Here is a 19398-nt window from a genome sequence, read left to right as displayed (position 1 = left end):
AGAGGAGCTCTGTGCAGCCACAGGAAGGTCCCCAAAAATGCACGAGTGGAGAAACAGTCCAGCCTTGCCCCTGCTTTCTGAAGACAGAGCAAAGCCACTTAGTCGTAGTGTGGGCACCATGACCTGCCTGTAGCCAGAGCCTGGGTCTCTCTGTCTATGTTGTATTGCTGCCAGTGCTGCTGGTGACCTGCCAGCATGCAGGCCTGGTACTCAGGGCAGGTGTCAGGACTTTGTGGAGTCCTTTGTCACCAGCAGCAGGCCCCAGTCTCTCTAAACTGGGCCGGGGAGGCTTCTTTAGCCAGGTGACAGGAATGAGTTCTCCCTGGCCCTTCTGAGCATGCAGGCTGAAGAAGTGCTGTGCTGCAGGGCACAGTCCCCTCTTTGGCGCTGCTTTGGGCTGCTGTGACCACCCTGGCGCCGTTTCTGGGCCTGGGCTCCTGCAGATGGATGTGTTGCTGTGCTGTGCTGAGCTGGGGCCAGGCTCCAGCTGGCCCATAAGTGGGGCACAGGCCAGAGCCTGTGCTCCATGGCACTTTCTAGAAGTGCCAGGCTGGGGGGCAGCCCTGGAAGTGGGGTTGTGTGCATCCCCTGCCCTCGGTGGGTGGTTGGAGGGAACCCCTGTAATCAGGCAGTATCCCTGGCCTTGGCCTTTCAGAGGCATGGGGCCAGGAGTCGGCGGGTTGGGTGTGTGCCCTTCCTGTTCTCAGGGCTGCCCCAGCCCCACGGCCTTAGGCTGTGTGCTGGACTGCCTGGCTGTCGAGTCTTGTTCCTGTTGCTGTGGGGGAAGGCTGAGCTCTGTGGCTCCCTGGACCTGATAACCAGGCTGCGGGTCTGGGAGTCTGTGCTCCTTCAGCTGGGAGCCTACGTGGGGTGACCGCCCTGTTAGTGGGGTGTGCCCTGGAACTGGAGAGACAGAGCCTCTGTAGGCTTTGGGGACCAGGGCCACCCTGTAAGTCAGGGCCAGTGCACTGGAACCCCAGGCACTTTGCAGTTTAGGGAAATCAATTTTTTTTACACTATTTTATACATTTTACGGAAAAAGGTGCCTCCATATTCATTGGTTCCAGATTAGATAACAATTTCTTAATTAATACTCATATTAAAACTCATATTTTAATTTTTATTAATTTTATTTTTATTAATACCAATATTTTTATTAATTAAAACTCATATTTTCTAGTTTTCTCTCTCATCTGTCATGCTAATTAGTCTGCATGAGCAGTTCTTTCTTTTGTGTCTGGGGTTCCTTCTGAAGAGCTGGTGAATGGGTTGATAATCATTATCTCCAATGCTGATACTACCTTTCCTGAATTTTTTCTCAGTTTTTCTGACTTCAGTCCTGGTGGCTATCATCCAAAGAACCTGTATTTCTTGGGACTGTCTTCCCTTTTCTTCATAATAAAAGATTAGCCAAGCACACAATGTTCACTATGCAATTGTTTAGTCATAAGTGTCTAGCTGTAGCTACCCATTTAGAATGATAAAGAAATTTAAATTTTGATTCTTAGAACTTCAGGTGATCAGACCTTGATGGGGTTGATATCACTCATATATGATCAGTAATAAACCTATTTCCCCACATTAGGTCTTTTTTGCTGGTGATTTTTGCTGTATTTTATCTCTGCTGTCCAGCTAGAGAGAGGCTTTGGTGGACAACTGAGCTCTAGCAAGGGTCAGCCCGGAACATCCTCTGTTCAAAGAGTTGTAGTTTGTCATTCAGTTGTATAGAAACACTCTGTTAAATTGAGTTTTTAGTCTTTTTGTTACATAATCATTATTTTTAAAAAATAGAGACTGTGAGAGAGAGAGTTGGATAGTGAATTTCTGACAATTTTTTACCATAATAAAGTAATGAGGAAATAGTTAATAAGATTTATATTATGAAAGAGGAAGTTAAACTGTATAATAAAGTATTAAAGTGTCAACTGTAAATAGTTAAACTGTATAATGAAGCCCCTTGCTTTCTTCACAGAGGTCTACCCCAGAAAATTCCCAGGAATTCTGAAGCTACACGTAAAAGAGGTTTTAATATATTGTGGATGCATCTAGCTATTCACATGGCCATGTGTCCAATTAACAGGTTGCTGCACAACATGCAATAGAAGCAACTTATATACTCATTAGAAGAATGAAAAGAGTAACACATTGAATAATTCCACAACTATTTTAAAAGTTTACTGGCAAACCTGAGTTGAAATCAGTGTTCTTTATTTCTCTTTGGCACAAACTCCACATTGCAGATTTCTTCTATATATGTGTACTGACACTATTTGATGGTAATTGATTTTTTCTAAATTTGAAAAGTCATCTTTGATGGAAATAAAAAGTATTTTTTTTCTTCCATTGTCTTAAGTTTCATAGTGCTGCGAGTTCCACCATTATTATGATTTTTTCAAAACAGTTTATGTTCTTTTAATTACAGGTTGCAAACTTCTAATTGAATTGTACTGATTAGCAGCGTAGCAAAATACAGCATGCAACTCATAAAATTACCTTTTTTCCTACAACCCTTGTAGATTAATTAAACGTCTAAAAGAAGAAAAGATGATGTAATGTATGTCAACAAATTCAAGGATTACTTCTCAAAATATTTTGATTTAGTGGCCCATTATTAGGTTAATTATTTATTCTTTTGTATTAAATGACTATTAGAAAAGGCATGTTGTCAATTTCATTAGCTGTTTACACACTGCTATATTCATTTGATGTTATCACAGTATTCTATATTTTTCCTGGGTATTTGTGAAACTTCTCTGTCGTGTTTCAAAAAACCAATCATATTCCACCATATAGCTTTAGGCAGACCAGTAGAAGCATCCTCCTAGAGAACATTCACTTTTACCTCAGTTTTGTTCCAGTATGGAGGTAATGAATTACAGACAACTGATATAAAAATCCTGGCTTTTTATAAATATGCAAGTCCAAAATATAACTTTATGATGTAATTTACATTCAAATGAAATTTTTATTAATGGAAAAACAGCAGATAAAAAATTGCTTTTTAGGATTATTGGGGATTTTTTCTTCTAGTGACTGCATCACTTATAAAAGAAAGCTGTGTGAAGTCAGGAGAGACAGAGGGAATTTTGCAATCATGTGATATAAAATGCTTTAACATTTAGAAGGGAACTTAACAAGCTTTCTTCTCCTTGCAGAAATTACTTTGGAGTGTAATGATTGGTCTCTACTTATCTGCATGTTACATTTATATCAAAGCTCAGCTCACACTTTTAAAAATAAAATGTTTTACTCTTTTTGAATAAAAAGGTTTTACAAACCCTTACCTTTTCAACTCTAGACATGTAGAGCTTTTGATGATATTTTGAACTAACATTCTAATATCCATATGATTTAAATATTATAATTTCTTATGTAATCACACTTCACATTTTTTTTAAAAACTGCATGGTTTTATATTTCTAATTTCCTCTTCCTCTCCTTTGCAAGAGAGTATTCTGTGATGTAAGATGCCTGAGGATAGAAAGTATAATTTCAGGGAATTTAAAACCTACTTCAAACCTACTTCATGTTTTGAGCCAAATGCAAATGAAAGATTACAAGGAAACCTGCCTTCCAATTAACCAGGTATTGAATTTAAAAGAGAGCCACCAAGATAAATGTGTGTTCTTGTGTATCTATGTATATATGTATCAGCATATATATATATATTAGTATTTGAAAGCCAGTAATTGACAATTAATGGGTCTGCTTTATAGTTTTGTAATACTAACTGGAGTTCAAAGCCAGAAAATATTTTAGGAGTGTCTAAGCCTTGTGAAGAAGCCAAATGTTTTTATGGTACTTTAGCTGCCCTAATGAACTGGAAGCTACTGAGGCTTATTTTAATCATTTGTGACCTGCAACTGCAGTTATTAACCAGAATAAAGTGTGCATAATGTGAGTTTCAAGGGATTGAGGCTGTCTGAAATGGAAAGGAAATTTTGTTACTTAAAACTTTGGCTCAGTGATCTTTAAAATGTATTTATCTCTGCACACAGATATTAAATGGCCCATGAATGAAGTTGGAATTTTATATGGAAGGTGGAGGAGGATCTTGCTGTGCTAGTCATGCATTCCACACTATCTTGTATTGCCTGAGGAGATAGGTGTCAGTTGCATACACAGTCTGGAATATCCAGCTATGAATTGCTTAAATGATCAAGACGATAAGCCTCAACATTTAAATGTCTAATGGCTCAAGACAAGTTTTTAAAGCCAGTAAGTGTTTAAAATACTTTCACAAAGGGGTTGTCTCATTCTTTAACAGATCCTGAAAACAGCAGGGGGACTGGTAAATGGGAAAGCAGTTTCTATTTGCCAGGATGGTAACAAAACTCAGTTTTCTAAAGAACTGTCAGGTGTGGTCACGTGACAGCAGTTCTAAGGGAATATGGAGCCCAACATAGTATGTGTTAAAGAGTAACCTCCTCCAATACTTGCATCTCAATGCTCAGGAAAACAAGTGACCAAAGTTTGATGCAAAGTGGCAGTATAGAAGAGCTGGAAGCAAGATGGGTTTGACACTAATTACTTGACATTGTACTTGACATTACATCTGGGATACTGTGTCCAGTTTTGGTCTCCACAATTGAAGAAAGACTGGTGCCATTTCAGTGGAGGGCCCCAAGCTGCGTGGAAGCTGAAGCACTCACCAGAGAGGCTGAGGTTCTAGTCTTGTTCAGTATGAAAAGAGGCAGCTTCAGGGATACATAACAGCAGTCTGCTAGTACATAGTGGATGTTATTAAGAAGAGGGGACCAGAAACCACATGCCTACTGAAGCAGGAAAACAAGACACTGGTCATAAATTACAACAACAAAGGTACTAACGGATATTAAAAAAAAAAAAAGAAATCACTATCATGATAATTAAACATTGTGACAGAGTGCCCTGGGAGGTTGCTCTTGGAGTTTACAAAAACTGATTAGAGAAAGTCCTACATAGTCTGGTCTGAATTCAAGGTTGGTTTTGAAATGGAGGTTTTGGGAGTTTGCTTAAGTTAGCAATATGAATTAAGCATTTAAATTTTAGCTTGTAGAATTGTGTGTTGAATTTTAACCTTTTATTTAAGAAACCTCTGACATGGTACAAAGGGCATAGGAAAATGCAAATTTCTGAAGCTTCTTGTGATAAAGAACAATACTGGGAGAAGACCAAGGAATGCAAGAAACCTAGATAAAGGGGCTCCTCTGTGTCCAAGGTGATCAAAATTGACAGACTTACTCAGATAAGCACCAAGGGACCAAAGCACACGCACAAAGGAGAAAAGTTCAAAAGTTCAATCATGAGGAAGGCCACAGCCTTCAGCCTCAGAGACCATCAAAAGCCCCCCCCCCCCCCCTCCCGTGCACCACCACCGTGAACACGCATGCTCAGAAGGGCGTGGATCTAATTACCATGCGAGGTGAGGACAGGCAGGGCCAGGGATTGAATATGCATAGAAAAGTTGTGCAATGTAATGTGTATGGAACACCTTTGTGAATAAAGATGTGGCTCAGACCAGGGCTCAGGGCACAAGTTTTCACAAGAGCTATCTCGCTTGTGCTGGGCACTGACATACATACCCACTTCATAACTACATCAGGCTGTGCAGTCTATTTATTCCGCATATTGCTTCAGTTCTGCTTTGATGAGGCAGATGTACTGGAGTACCCCTGTGTTGCCTTCCAAAATAATGACTATGATTTCATAATTGAAGATTTGTTTACACATAACCTAAAGGTGACCCAAGAAATGGGGAACAGATTTCAAATGTCATTCATAAAATCAGCAGATTAAGTTCCATGTAAATCATCACCTGTTAATCCATGTCCATACTTCTCCTAATGACATTCTGTACTGCTTTTGTCTGTGTTATCTTGGTTTGTGCTTTGAAAAAATGAATCAAGACTAGCATCCTAATGCTAACAGGCATGCACTCCAAACAGATGTGTTCATTAAACTGAGAGCATTTGGCCACCTATAGCATCAAGTTAGGAGCAGGAAACATTTTAATACTGTTCATTTTTTTATACACTATAGTCCACATGGTGTCATACCTCAGTTTTCCTGAATTAAGAAGGCAGAAGAGTTTAGTTTGTCTTTGCTAGCTTCCTGAAATTTTCTTTCTAGAGGGAAAAATAAAAAAAAAAAATAGGGCATAAAAAGAGCCATTTGCTTTTCTTCTGCCCCTATAGAATATGATGATCTCATTCCTTTATTTATGCAGAAATATGAGGGTGGAGAGAGAACTGAGACCTTACCTCGATTTTGGGGACAGTGGGAATTAGCCAATATTTTGAACAGACATAATGTTTCAGTATATAATTAAAACAAACTTTCAGCTACGGTAGAGTACAAGTGGGAGTTGTTATTATATTGCTTGTTTGTTTCTTGTGAGTTGTTGTTATGTGTTTGGTTTGTTGTTTCGTTTTTTTTTCAGTTTAGATCTGTTCGTTTGTTGGTTGCTTGTGTATTTAAAGCTCCTGGTTCTATTCTTGCTTTAATTTCAAGTTCATACAAAATTAACATGCTGGGTGTATAGTTCTGCATCCAAACACTTTAATTTGGACTAGAATTTTACTTTTTGATTGTAAAGACAAAAGGAATTTCACCTAAGAACTGTCACACTTCAAACTTATACATACAACAAGGACAGTGAAGAGCACAAGTGAAAATGGACTTTGAGAGTTTGTAATTACTAACAACTTAATGACTAGGTTTGTCACTGGAAAGCTTGACCAGGAGCTAAACTGTCTTGCATTTCAGTGTCAAGTGTCAATGGCCCAGACTAGTTATGCAATGGAGTCCAGTGTAGATAACTGAAGTCTTGAACAAAAAGTCATTAACCGATGCTGAACTATTCAGGCTGAATCTCTATGAATGAATGCCAGTTTAAACAGAGAAGAGTTCTGTCTTCCCCTTCTTAACTGTTTTAGCTGTTTCTGAGATAAAATTTTAAATTGTTTGGACACAGCTTCCCAAAATACAAAAAAATACCCCACAATCAAAGAATCAGAAAATTCCTTGGGTAAAACAAATTCTTAATACTCAGTCTTTAAGTTTTTAGCCCAAATATCTCTCAGCAATTTTCCATCACAATTGCTCAGTCATTAAAATAAAGAAGACTAACTAATGCAAGACCAAAACTACCCAGTTTATAAAACATGGTGTAGGGGACAATGCTTTATGAGAAATACAGTTATAGGAACTTTGTCATGTTTCAAAGAATTACTTATGACTATGTGGTCAGATGCTGCTGATGTGTTAACCAAAACTATGAACTCCTCAAATGTAAGGAACTTATATTTAAGTAGCATGATAGGCCAAACAAAACTCGATGAATGATAAGGTGAATTCCGACACTGACGTAAGATCAGCAAATACCAATGCTGTTATCCTGTGTGGTAAATTGTAAGAATTGTACAGTGTTGCTTCAAGATGTTGAAAAATTGAAGAGACTAGTTGAGAAAAACATGAGATGTGCCTCTTCCTTATCTTGCACCTGGCTGGATTAGGGCCTAACAACTGACTGTTGTCTGTAGTGAAGTGAAGGTCTGGCAGCCTGGTGCTGTTTCAGTGAGGCACAGAATAGCACTTGGCCTCTGCACCAGCTAATAGCCACCTTTACTTCACTGAGGAAAACAAGCCTTGTTATGATTCTGCTTCATTAAGGAGATAAGAATGAACTCTGATGAAGGCCTAACAGCCTTTACTGCCACCTCAGTAGTGGAGGGCCAAAGTGTTTATTCTAACTTTTCTGTCAACTATAAATTCTGCCCCAAAGTAACCAATATCCTCATTAAGCTTCTTTAACATGCTCACTTGCACACTCTTCAGGATGCATATGAAGGAGAACATGGATGTGTAATGCATGTATGACCAAAGTCACCCAACTCCGCTTATGACATGTAACTGTCCACTCCCTTGGGAGAGGCCGAAATTTATGGTATGAAAGAGGAGTTTCAGAGCGGAAAAGGTGAGTGTGGAAGAACCCATCTGGAGGGAGAAAACATCTCTGCCTGCTCAGTATGTGTCAATAGGCTCTGTATTTCCTGAGGGAACACCTGTTGGTCAGCTTTGCACCTGCAAGGGCATTGGAGCACATGCCAGAATTCATTCATATGCCTATGGAGCTATTAGAATCTCTCTTGCTATACTTTCTGTTGTGACACACATTACCACTCCGTACTTAGTGTTTTATCACCAGCAATCCTGTACCTGCTTTCCTGTTGTTTCAAGAAGCTGCACTAGTCATGAATCTAGATCATGCAAAGTCCTTGTTGAACATGATCATATGTATAGTACAGGACTGGTAAACTGCACTGTTTGTGTATCTGTGCTCATGCAAGTTTTTCTTTTGGACTCAACCAGATTTACAGTGTTTAAATTGGCTATAATCAGAAATTAAGCTTAGCAGCATCCAGTTCCGTTGATCTCTGAGGATCAGCTGGAGTGCAAGGGGGTTTATTTTCTGCTAAATTCTTATACCCATAATGAAACACCCTGAAACTTTTAATCTTCCTTATCAGAAGCTGTTGAACACATTATTTGATAGAATTTATCAGCGTCCTTAAAAATGAGAAAAGCTTTTCCAAACTTTCAAATTTCATACATATTTTATATATGACAGTTTGAGAAGAAATAACTGTTCTCATTTCATTCAGATACCAGGTGTGAATGTCATACTTTAAAAAGTTTTACCTAATCTTACCTAGGTTCTTATGTGACTACTCCTTGTTGAGTTTTAGTTAATTATCTGTTGTTGCTCATGATATTCCAATGACCAGATTGTGTAATATGTGTATTCCCCGTTTCTGTGTTTAACTTGAGCCTTTATTTGAGTGTACTGGTATGAAATAATGAGTTTTCTGTTCATTTCTTGAGAGAAACAACTTCTCACTTTGAAAATTTAAAAAGGTCTACATAAGGGAAAAGTTGCAGTGCGGGGACCTGCCCGTGTGCCTACCACATGGCTGGTTCATCTTCAAGATGGATGCGCAGTCTTTTATACCTCTGGGGGTTGCATCAGCCAGCCCTGGCCCTTCCCAAAGTCTGTCAGTCAGCTCTTCTTTGCCATTTATCAGTGCAGACTGCTTTCTTGTAACTTGATTGGAGATCAGGTGTTGCCATGCTGCACCCCCTAAGCAACAAGCTTTTCCATTCCCAACTGCCCCAGGTAAGGGACACATGTGCACGCCTTCTTTTTACCGGTCCTAGACAACCCTGGCTGTCTGATTGTCACAATACAGTGGAAAAGGAAACTATAGGGAGAACAGAGGACATCTAAACTACAATAACATAACTATACATCACTAAAGCTTTTCTTAATATTTGCACAATAGTTATCCTTTAATTGCGAGAACCAATAATCTCATTATCTATCTATAATATTTTTCATGAAGTAATCCAACCCTTATGATTTCTTTTTAAAAATGTTTTTATGCTTTCAAAACATGTGCACACTGTGTCTTTAAAACTTAAATTTTACATTTGTATTTATTTTCATGTCCCTTTTTTTTAACGTATTGCTATTGGGCAAAAAAGATATTCTCCATGAAGTCTCGTTCTTTTCAAATTAATCACCGAGTGCTGTTTTCTGTCACAGCGCAGTGCAAACCAAAATAAACAGCAGGAGCACATAACTCTTTTTTTATACTTCTGTGATGTTAGCAGTTGCTCTTTGAAGTGTTTTTCCTTGTTTATAAAATCTGTGACACTAATAAAGCACTGCACTACATATGGCTGTACAGTGAGCTATGAATCCCACTGAAACAGAAGGATAAAAGCCACAGGAATACATTTAAACAAGAACATATCTGAATATTTCTAGAAATTACTTTAAGTGTATCTGAGATAGAAACATGGTGACTCAGTTTATTCTTTAAAATAAAGGCAGACTCCCAAGCATGTTCTGCTATAAATTATTGCCCAGAATTGTTGAAGCCAGACATGATGCTTCTTTATTGTCTTTTCTCACATTCAGGATCAAGAGAGGAAAAAAGTAGTAATGTTAGGTACTAAATACTTATATTTGTGGTGATTTAATGGGAGGGGAAGCTTTCAGAAGAGAAAGAATAGATGTGTATTTGTGGGTTGGCAAATACCCAAAGTGTCACAAGGAGACACTAGGCAATCATGTACCATTGATCTGGAATTTCTTTTACAGTCTGACTCCAGGGTAATTTTACTCCCTCTGTTACCCTTACAAAGTGTAGCTATATGCCTGTATCTACTCTAAAATTAATGTGGTATTTTCTTTCCAGTTAGTTCAAAGATATTCTTTCCTTAATAACATAAATTTGTAACTGTACTTTGAGTTTCCAACATACAACCCAAAGACCAATTTTGCTAGCCAGGTTTGCCCCTCTGTCAAATCTTGTTTCCAAGCATAAATAGAGGGGTTTTTTTTAAACTGGGTCCTCAGATTCTCCAGTTTTAATTCAGCCTATTATAAAAGGTATTTTTAATTATGTGCTATTATACTTGTCTCATAATATCCATATATTTACACCAGCATACCTAAACAGTAATAAAGCTGAAGCTATAGTTAAAATTAATTTGTTTATAAATAGTATTTGTTTAAAAATGTTAACCATTGCTGAGAGGATTGCATTTCTATAATGTCTCAGAGGCAACATTATGTGAACACTGTACTCATATCCCAAACAGACAAAATAATCTCCAGATGACAACACATGCTTTGATGTCCCATTGATGCTATTGTCCCACTTTGACCAGGAAACATTATATGAAATCAAACCAAAGAAACAGAAGACTACTGTGACGGTGGTCACGGGGATGTTAGGATGAGGGAAGAGATGAGGAGTTGACTCCATATTTCAGAAGGCTTGATTTATTATTTTATGATATATATTAAATTAAAACAATACTAAAAGAATAGAAGAAAAGGTTCTCCTCAGAAGGCTAGCTAAGCTAAGAATAGAAAAGAAAGAGAGACAAAGGTTTGTGTCTTGGACAGAGAGTCTGAGCCAGCTGCGCTGTGATTGGTCATTAATTCCAAACATCACATGAGACCAATCACAGATGCACCTGTTGCATTCCACAGCAGCAGACAATCATTGTTTACATTCTGTGCCTGAGGCCTCTCAGCTTCTCAGGAGGAAAAAATCCTAAGGAAAGGATTTTCATCAGAAGATGTCTGTGACAGACTACTCACAAGCAACAAAATAAATACCATATGTTATTAGCCAATTGATATATAAAATGTGTGCAGATGTGTTTCTGGAGATGTGTGTTCACATCATCAAGTTCTGCTGCAGAGGTGGGTTCTTTTTAGCTGCAAGTTCATTTTTCCTCCAGGAATCACTATCAGATCCAGCTCTGAGAAACTGCACATATAAGGAAATTCTAAAAAAAAAAGGATTTTTTTTCTTGCAAAAGTTCCATACAACATACAGATTTTATGACATTTCAAATAAAAGCTTATACTTTTTTTAAAAGTTGAAAATATTTTTGCAGTGGAAAATATGTCCAAAGTAATAAAAATTTTAAATCATTCAAGAACTGCATTTTTCATTACCATGCAAATAATTGTAAAATTAAGACATCTTTTCATGAATTTTCATAAATTTTGCTGTTAATATTTAAATGGTAGTTTAGCAGTTTTTGCAGCTGATGCTCTGAAGTGCATAATAAATCTCATAAGAGACAGAAGTGCCTTGGTGGTAACTGAGACACAAGATTTTTAAACTGATTTGTGTTTCTTTATTCATGGGGTGATTCCAGCACACACAGTGTCTGATTCACTGGTGTTTCTTACCTGCATGTCAGAAATCAGTTTTCAACAGAGCTGACTTCAAATTTTCACTTTTGCAAACCACATACATAGTGAAACCTCTGTTCACTGCCAAGACAATACCAGTTTTTTTCAGAAACTGTTGCTCTAAAAAGGTGTATTGATTTCAGAGGTATTTAAGAGGCATAGAACATTTATCCTTGATCAAACCAGTAGCTTAAATGTGTAACCTAAGTTAAATACCCAATTCTCCTCTTTTCTTTTTTAGTTAAATGTGCTCAATACTGTTGAACCCATCTTCTGTATGTTTGATCTATAAACAGATGAATATAAAATTGACTTAATAAATCACTAGTGACAGGTTCAAGAGAACCCTGCAGTTCTTATTAACTGAATGCTAAATTAATATGGTTAAACGTATAAAAGGAATTTGTTAATGAGGTTGTATTATTGCTCTGAACTGCTTGTAACCTATGCCATTCTTTTGTAAATTTTAATGAAAACGTGGTACTGGCTGTGTCACATTAAAATCAAAACAATCAAACTGCAGTCAGTTTACCTTTTTTGCTGCTGTTTACCTGGTTTGTACGTGATTCTTTTTTTCTTAACTCAAGTGAAGCTGAACTTCAAAACTTATGTATTTCTTTTGAGACACAGCAACTTCTGCTGCTGCAAACAGGCAGAATGGGATTTAGCCTCAGTTTTAAGTACCTAAAGTTGGCATACCCTACAGGGTAAAATGCCCAAGTTCCCATTTCACTAAATGGAGATGTGGACTCAACTCAGTCACACAGGTCCAGCCTCAATCTTTCCATAATGGTGCGGGTCTTTTGCTCATCCTGTCTTTTTTTTTTCCTCCAGTTCTGTGCAAATGTCTCAGATATCATGAGGGCATTTTACAAACTTTTAGATGATAGCATTTAGGCAAACATCTCAACCTAAACAGAGTTTGAGCATTGGGCAAATGTGCAATCATCTTCACGTAAACACCTTGATTTTATGTCATTCATATGAACTGATTCTCCCTTCTTGAGGTCAAAGCTGTTTTGCCTTGGATTTCTGTCCTTAAAGCCCAGGATGTGTTTTATCATGAGGTCTATCAACTGAGAACAACTTATAAAAATGATACAAAATATTTTTGGGCCAAAATTTCTGTTCAAAGAAATAAACAGTGGCAGGTAAAAATCATCCTGCCCAAAGGTCAATTCCTTTTCAAGATTTGTAGGTTTTTTCATATTTCAAATGCTGGAAAAAAGAATCTGCGTTTTTTTCAGGTATCATTTAAATCCTAATTTATCCTATTTTTCTTCTCCTCTTTTGAGTATGGGCAAGTAGGATAGGAGAGAGCAAGTAATTCCTTGATTAGAAAAATGACTCTACAAACAATGCATTCATCAAACAGGGACCTGCACTTCCACCTCTACAGAGTGTTCCAATGATAGGGCATCAGGTGGGAAAGTAAAATTTATTGTGACTAATGTCCATGAAATCTTTTTAAAGGCAGAGATATTCTCATTGAACTTTCTTATCAATGCATTAACTTCCTTTCAGACTTAATTCTTTCTTATTAACACACCATGCACTTGGGTAGTTCCAAGGAGTGTTCTTTGGCTAATGTTGAAAAGCATTTCAGCGTTGGACAAAATCTCTGCAAGTTGAATTCACATTCTTCTGTATTAATCTGCCTCATATTTTTCTTTTTCTGACTAGAACTTCACTTTAAACAAGTCTTATACAAACATTTTTTACTGATATTAAGTCACAACAAGCTATTTAACAAGTTATTGCAGTTATAGGATTAAACCATGTTTCACATATCCAGAAAGATGCCTCTTTTTCTAAACACTTAAAGTTGACATAAAAGCTTCTCATATGTAACCTCCCTGTATTACAGGGGGAAAATAGGCTTTGAAAACTGAACAAGAAGTTTTTCAATAGAGGCAGTAATGAAACATGCCTTTCTCTGACTGTCCATTTCATATCTGAATTATGATGTTACATTGTCCTCTGTCAAGTTTCTTATATTATTCTGTTACAGCATTTTAAGCTATCTTCTGTATTCCTTTCTGGGATTCTGCCAGTTTTGTATGCAGTAATTTGGCCAGTTAATAAGAAGTGCTGATTGCCTGTCTGTCCTCTGCTCTTGGCCTCTGTGCAAACTCCACAAAACACTTCACCTCACAGCAGCTGATAAGTCAAACCAATGACTGTGACCCTGTACAGGCTCTGTGGAAATTCAATATTTTACAGACGTTCTTCTCTGACCAATCTTGTAAATGTTCAGTAGCTTTCCAAATTTTGAGAGGGAGAAAAGGAATGGAGCAAATGGATAAGAATGTATCTTTATATTCTGATACATAATAATTATGGGTGCATACATATTATTTTCTTTGAATTGAAGACCTAATCTTACAAACTCCAATTTCAAAAAAACCCAAAAAAATGTAGTGACACATTTTAAAATCTTACTCTATATCGGACTAGCTCATAGCTCTGAGGAAATTTATTTTCCTTTCTTCACTTTTCTAGAGGCTCCATTTAGCTGCTCAGCTTTCAGTTTTAGTTATGAATATACCTACCTCTTTCACACTACATAAAAGTGTGCAAGCATCCTAACCAAATATGCATGGAGTCCAGTATTCTTTTTCTATGACTTAATTTTTTGACCTATATAAAACTTATGTAAAATGCCAGAAATCAGAATATTAGTACTGGAAACTAAATTTGCTTTTATTTTTACTTAATTAGATGTCTTCTTGACTCATCTATGTGGAAAAAGGCACTCACATGTCTAGTAACATGCATGTACTTGTCTTTCAGCAATTTGCATCAACCTGTTGAATATTTGAGAGCAGCAGAACACATTAATATAGACTGAAACATCTTAGCTTTACATCATACCACCTTCCTCAGAGTAATTTGTTGAGTTTGGAAGCAGGGACAATGCCCTGAGACTCACATGACTAGCCCCTCCATGTAAAATATTAACAGTAAATGGCTGAAGCAAACAATTGGCAAGCACTCATATGCTAAGGCAGAAATGTTCAGCTGGGGTAGACTTTTGCAGTTAGAGTACTGCAAGGAAGCAATATGACAGAAAGCAACATTATGCCAATGGATGCAATGCTAATTAACTATCTTTCAGAAGAATTTCCAAACCAAAATGGTCATACTTTCAGCATTCATCAGGTGAGGTGTCTGCTCTTGCACAGAAAATTCAGCTTTAATTTCTAGCTAACTGTTGGTGTGTCTTGGTTTGGAAAGACAGGAATCTGCTAAGGAAGGCAGGAGCCTCCCCTGAAATGGAGAATGTAAACCCTCCCCACCCCTCCGAATTGCTATAATTTTAAATTAAGGGGCTCTCAGGCAAAGATATGGGAGCAGGAAATAACAGTTCTTTAAAAGGGAAGAAATAAAAAGAATAAAATAAACAATGCAGTCCACTGGAACAACACTGACAGAGTCAGAACCCAACCTGACACCCTGTTGGTCAGGGTGTTGGTGGCAGTCCGATTGAAAATGTGGCTGCAGTCCTCTGAAGTATCAGGTGTGGTTCTGTTGGAGCAAGGAGGTTCTGTAGAGAAGGATGTAGTCTTCCTCTGAAGATCCAGGAGGAAAAGGCAGCTGCTGTTCTTCTGGTGAATCCCATGGAGAGAAGCTCAGCTGGAGTTTTAGAATCTCAGAGTATATCGGGGTAGCAGTGCTTGGCTCCTCCCTCTGGGCGGAGCATCTCACAATGGGATGTTATAGTTCTTATCAGTCATGCACCAATATTCAATAGTCTGTTATCAGCGGAGGTCCCCTCCCGAGGAAGGTGTGAATGTGGTCATTCAAAGAGAGAGATAAGGCAAACTGCTCACTTGACAAGGTAATCAGCCATACAGATGGTAATGGAAAACATCTTGCATGCAACATTCAACATGGTGTTGCGTAAAATTTGAATCAATAAAAATTAACAGCAAGATTATTTAGATAATCCTCAGTTCCTGGAAAAGGCAAATTATTTTCACCAGCAATAATTATTTTCACCAGCAATAATCACTAGCAATGTATCTGCAAATTTACTTTTCTCACTAGCGTCTGTTGCAGACATTTAACTGTTATTTGGGTTTCACATAATGAAATAGGGTAAGTAATTCTTTAATAATTATTCAACCTACTGGAGATGACACTGCTGAAATATTCAGTCTGCACAGTGTTAAAATGGGGGACAAATTTACTGTAAGCTCCAAATCTGTCATTTTGCTATGTGACTAAAGGACCCATAGACTGAAGACATAATAGTAATAAAGACTTTGATAAAAGTGGTTTGGGGAAAGGGAAAATTATTCCCTTTAAGGGAAGTTTGTTTGCTCAGAGAATATGTTAAGTATTATGAACAAAGGTGGCAATTATCTATCTCAGCCTTCTATAAAGTTTTGCATTACTCTCACATTTCAGAAATTAAATAATTAAACCAGCAGCAAAGTCACTAAAAGTCTTTAGAGAGTTTAATACTCTTAGTCTGAGAAAGGAGCAGGAAAGCCAAGATCTTCCAATCAATTCCTAGATTACTGTCACCTCATCTCTAAAAAAATGAAAATATTTTGTTCCAATTCTTTCTCCTACCATCCCTTTTACCGTGTCCTAAATTTCAAAAATAACAAATTAAAACTTTTGTAAATTTCAACCAAACTGAATGGAGGAACAGAAAAGAGCAGATGTGACTGATAGAACAGTCAAAGGAAGACTTCATATCCTCTTCTGCACAACAATCCATACAGAGGGTAAATTTTACAGCAACAGGCAAACCTAAGTTGTGTCTGTCTTAGATACAAGCCGGTGCAAGTCAATCACAAGCCACAGCACTATTGGAAATCAAGTCAGTTTCTGAAGTGCTGCATTTCCTGGTTTATGCCTCTTACAAAACAAACTCTCTTCCCTTTCCTGAATTAGTAATTAAGTGTCTGAAATTTGAAACCCAGAAAGGGAAAAACAGTTATGAGCCTGTTCTCTTTTTCAGTTTTTCTAGAAGCTGCATGTATTTAAGAAGCTCCAACATTTAGACTGCCCTTCAAAAAGTCCATATGCTGGTGTGTCTGTGGCATCTATTCTTACATAAATTACTCTTAGTGCTTTAAAATTAATTTCCCAAGCTTGAAACTTCATCCACGTTCATCTTTCAAGTGTTGGAGATTCTTATGTCTTTGTCTGCAATTCTGAGCACTCACTATCATATCTCTTTTACTTGAATGAGGATATGCACTCTGGTTAAATCACCTTTTAACCTTCTCTGCAGATCTGCTAAATTGATTAAATTATTTAAACCTCAGATAATAAGACTTTTTCTGATTCCCAGATACCTTTTATGTCCATTCTTTGAACTATCTTCAGTATTTTCATATTTGTCTGGATGTAGACACTGGCAGCAGACACATCCTGGCAGAAGTCTGTTTCTTGCATACTAAGTCAAAATTATTTCCTTTAACTTGACAGTCTTCTCTCATATAGATAATGTTAGGCCTTTTGTTCCAGTATGAGGTTAAAATGTCATACTAAGGAGGTTCTCTAATGATTTCAAGTAGGTTTCTGAATAATTACTTTCTGAGGTAGTGTCCTCTTCTGTAGGTATAGATGTAGTTGTTTCCTTTGTTGCTACCCATAATGAAGTGTGTTAAAATACATTTTGGTAGGTTGTGACCATTTGGTTTCAGAGTGACTCAGGTAACTGGTCAGTTGTCCTCCTCATTAGTTGCAATTCTACACCTAAGTATGTCTAGCATGCAGTTCAAAACCGGGTCTAATACAGACACTTCACAAAAATTTCTATGAGTGGAATCCCAGTCAAAACAGCTCCACTTACTGATCCCTATACACTTAGAAATACTAGGTTTAACCAGCCTTTCAGGTGGTTTTAAGCTATTTATTATGTGCTATCTTTACTTTCTACAAGTTTTAAATCAAGATGTAGTATAATTCAATGACAAAGACCACTTTATTAAGGTAGAAATTTCTCAGACTGAGCTGCATTCCTTATAATAATTAATACGGGCATTGCTATGAAAACTGAATCCAGTGTAATTTGTTGCATGTCTGATCTATTTTCAGTTACCAGTATGAATGTATACTTCACATCATATTTCTCTGATATCTTTGTTGATAAAAGGATAATTTAATCCAGCTGAATTTAACAGGGAAAAAAAAGTTACTAGTTTTATTGGGAAGAATTTCCCTGATGCCTTGTAAATTTATTTGTCCAGGTAGTCAAACTTGAAGTTATAGTGGATCTAGTGCAGTGCCATTATCACACAGGCTTGGCAAGAAAAGGCCAATAGCAGCATATCTCTTGCAGGGGAAAGCAGGCTGGAAGAACAGGCAAGGCAGCTTGGCAGCTCAGGAAGTGTGTAAATTAGCCCCATAGTAACTCGAGCTCTGAGAGACTGTAAGCATAAATGCCTCCTGGAGTTTTAGGTGCCAAACTATTTGTCACTAGATGCTAAAAAATAGCCCACATCATGTCAAAACAAGATCAGCCTACTCTTCACAAAGTAATCTTACACACACAAACATGCAAATATCCAAACACCCACTCCTTGCTGGAGAGTTTCTGAACAAAACAATGCACATAAGTACATGTAGATACTGTGGTCATTCCAGGTTTTCTCAAGGATTGAGCCTTGTTTACTGTCTGAGCTAGAGGCATAGGGATCAAATATGTAGGTTCCAGTTACTTGTTCTCTGTCTATTCAGGATGTGACTTTCAAGTATTATATAGCAGATAATGAAAAGGCAGAAGGATTTAACTCACTTGAGTAATCCTATTTCCTAACATTCATTATCAGTAACTTCACAGCTGCTGTATGGCTTACTTATTAAAATAAAAATTAGGAGAAGAAATCTGTTGGTGTCAGATTTATTCTGAGTGGCAAGACTTACCACCTGACATATCTAGGTAATTAGAGGGGGCCTTTAACAGAAGGTTAGAACTCAAATATTATACAGAGTTTATTGCTTGTCATGCTGAAATGAGTCTTGACCAGTGCAAGGAATTTTCTCAGTAGTATTCTGCACTGGTATTATGCAGAGATGTTTGAATAGTTTCTCTCTTTGGAGTCCTTTTCTCCAGATAATTATCTTCCTTTATTCTGTCTGTCCTTGAAATGCTAATTCAGTGATTGATCCTTAACTAAGAATAAACATATGAATGATTAGATAGAACCACACTTTTTTCAGGGGAAACATGTAGGTGAGCACAAATTTCTGAATAGAGATTATATCAAACACATATATTTTACTGATTTGGAAGTAACCTAACATCATCAGTTAGGTATTTTTTTTTCTTCTTTCATTATTCTGTTGTTCTTTTTTCTGAGGAAAAAATGGCTTTTAAAAAATATACTCTCTGTAGACCTATCTAGTTGTCCTTCTGGAAAGAAGAAGAAATCTGAATTGATTCAGCATAAGTTTCTTTGCTGTGTATTACTCACTCTTCTGAGAGTAAAGAAGAATATAGGTCTTCAAGGTCCTTCAATCTTATACAGATATAGTAACAAAATATGGGCGGTATAAAAAAGAGTACTTGCAGGAAGAACAATCTCCAGTCATTCTAGAGGTGATGTCTTGTCCTATGCACAGCTTTGTGGAAAGGCTATTTGGCCTCAAGCTTTGTCACTGATATTTGC

This window comes from Geospiza fortis, unplaced genomic scaffold, assembly GCF_000277835.1.
Source record: "Geospiza fortis unplaced genomic scaffold, GeoFor_1.0 scaffold429, whole genome shotgun sequence".
Taxonomy (NCBI): Eukaryota; Metazoa; Chordata; class Aves; order Passeriformes; family Thraupidae; genus Geospiza; species Geospiza fortis.
This window is presented reverse-complemented; position numbering follows the sequence as displayed.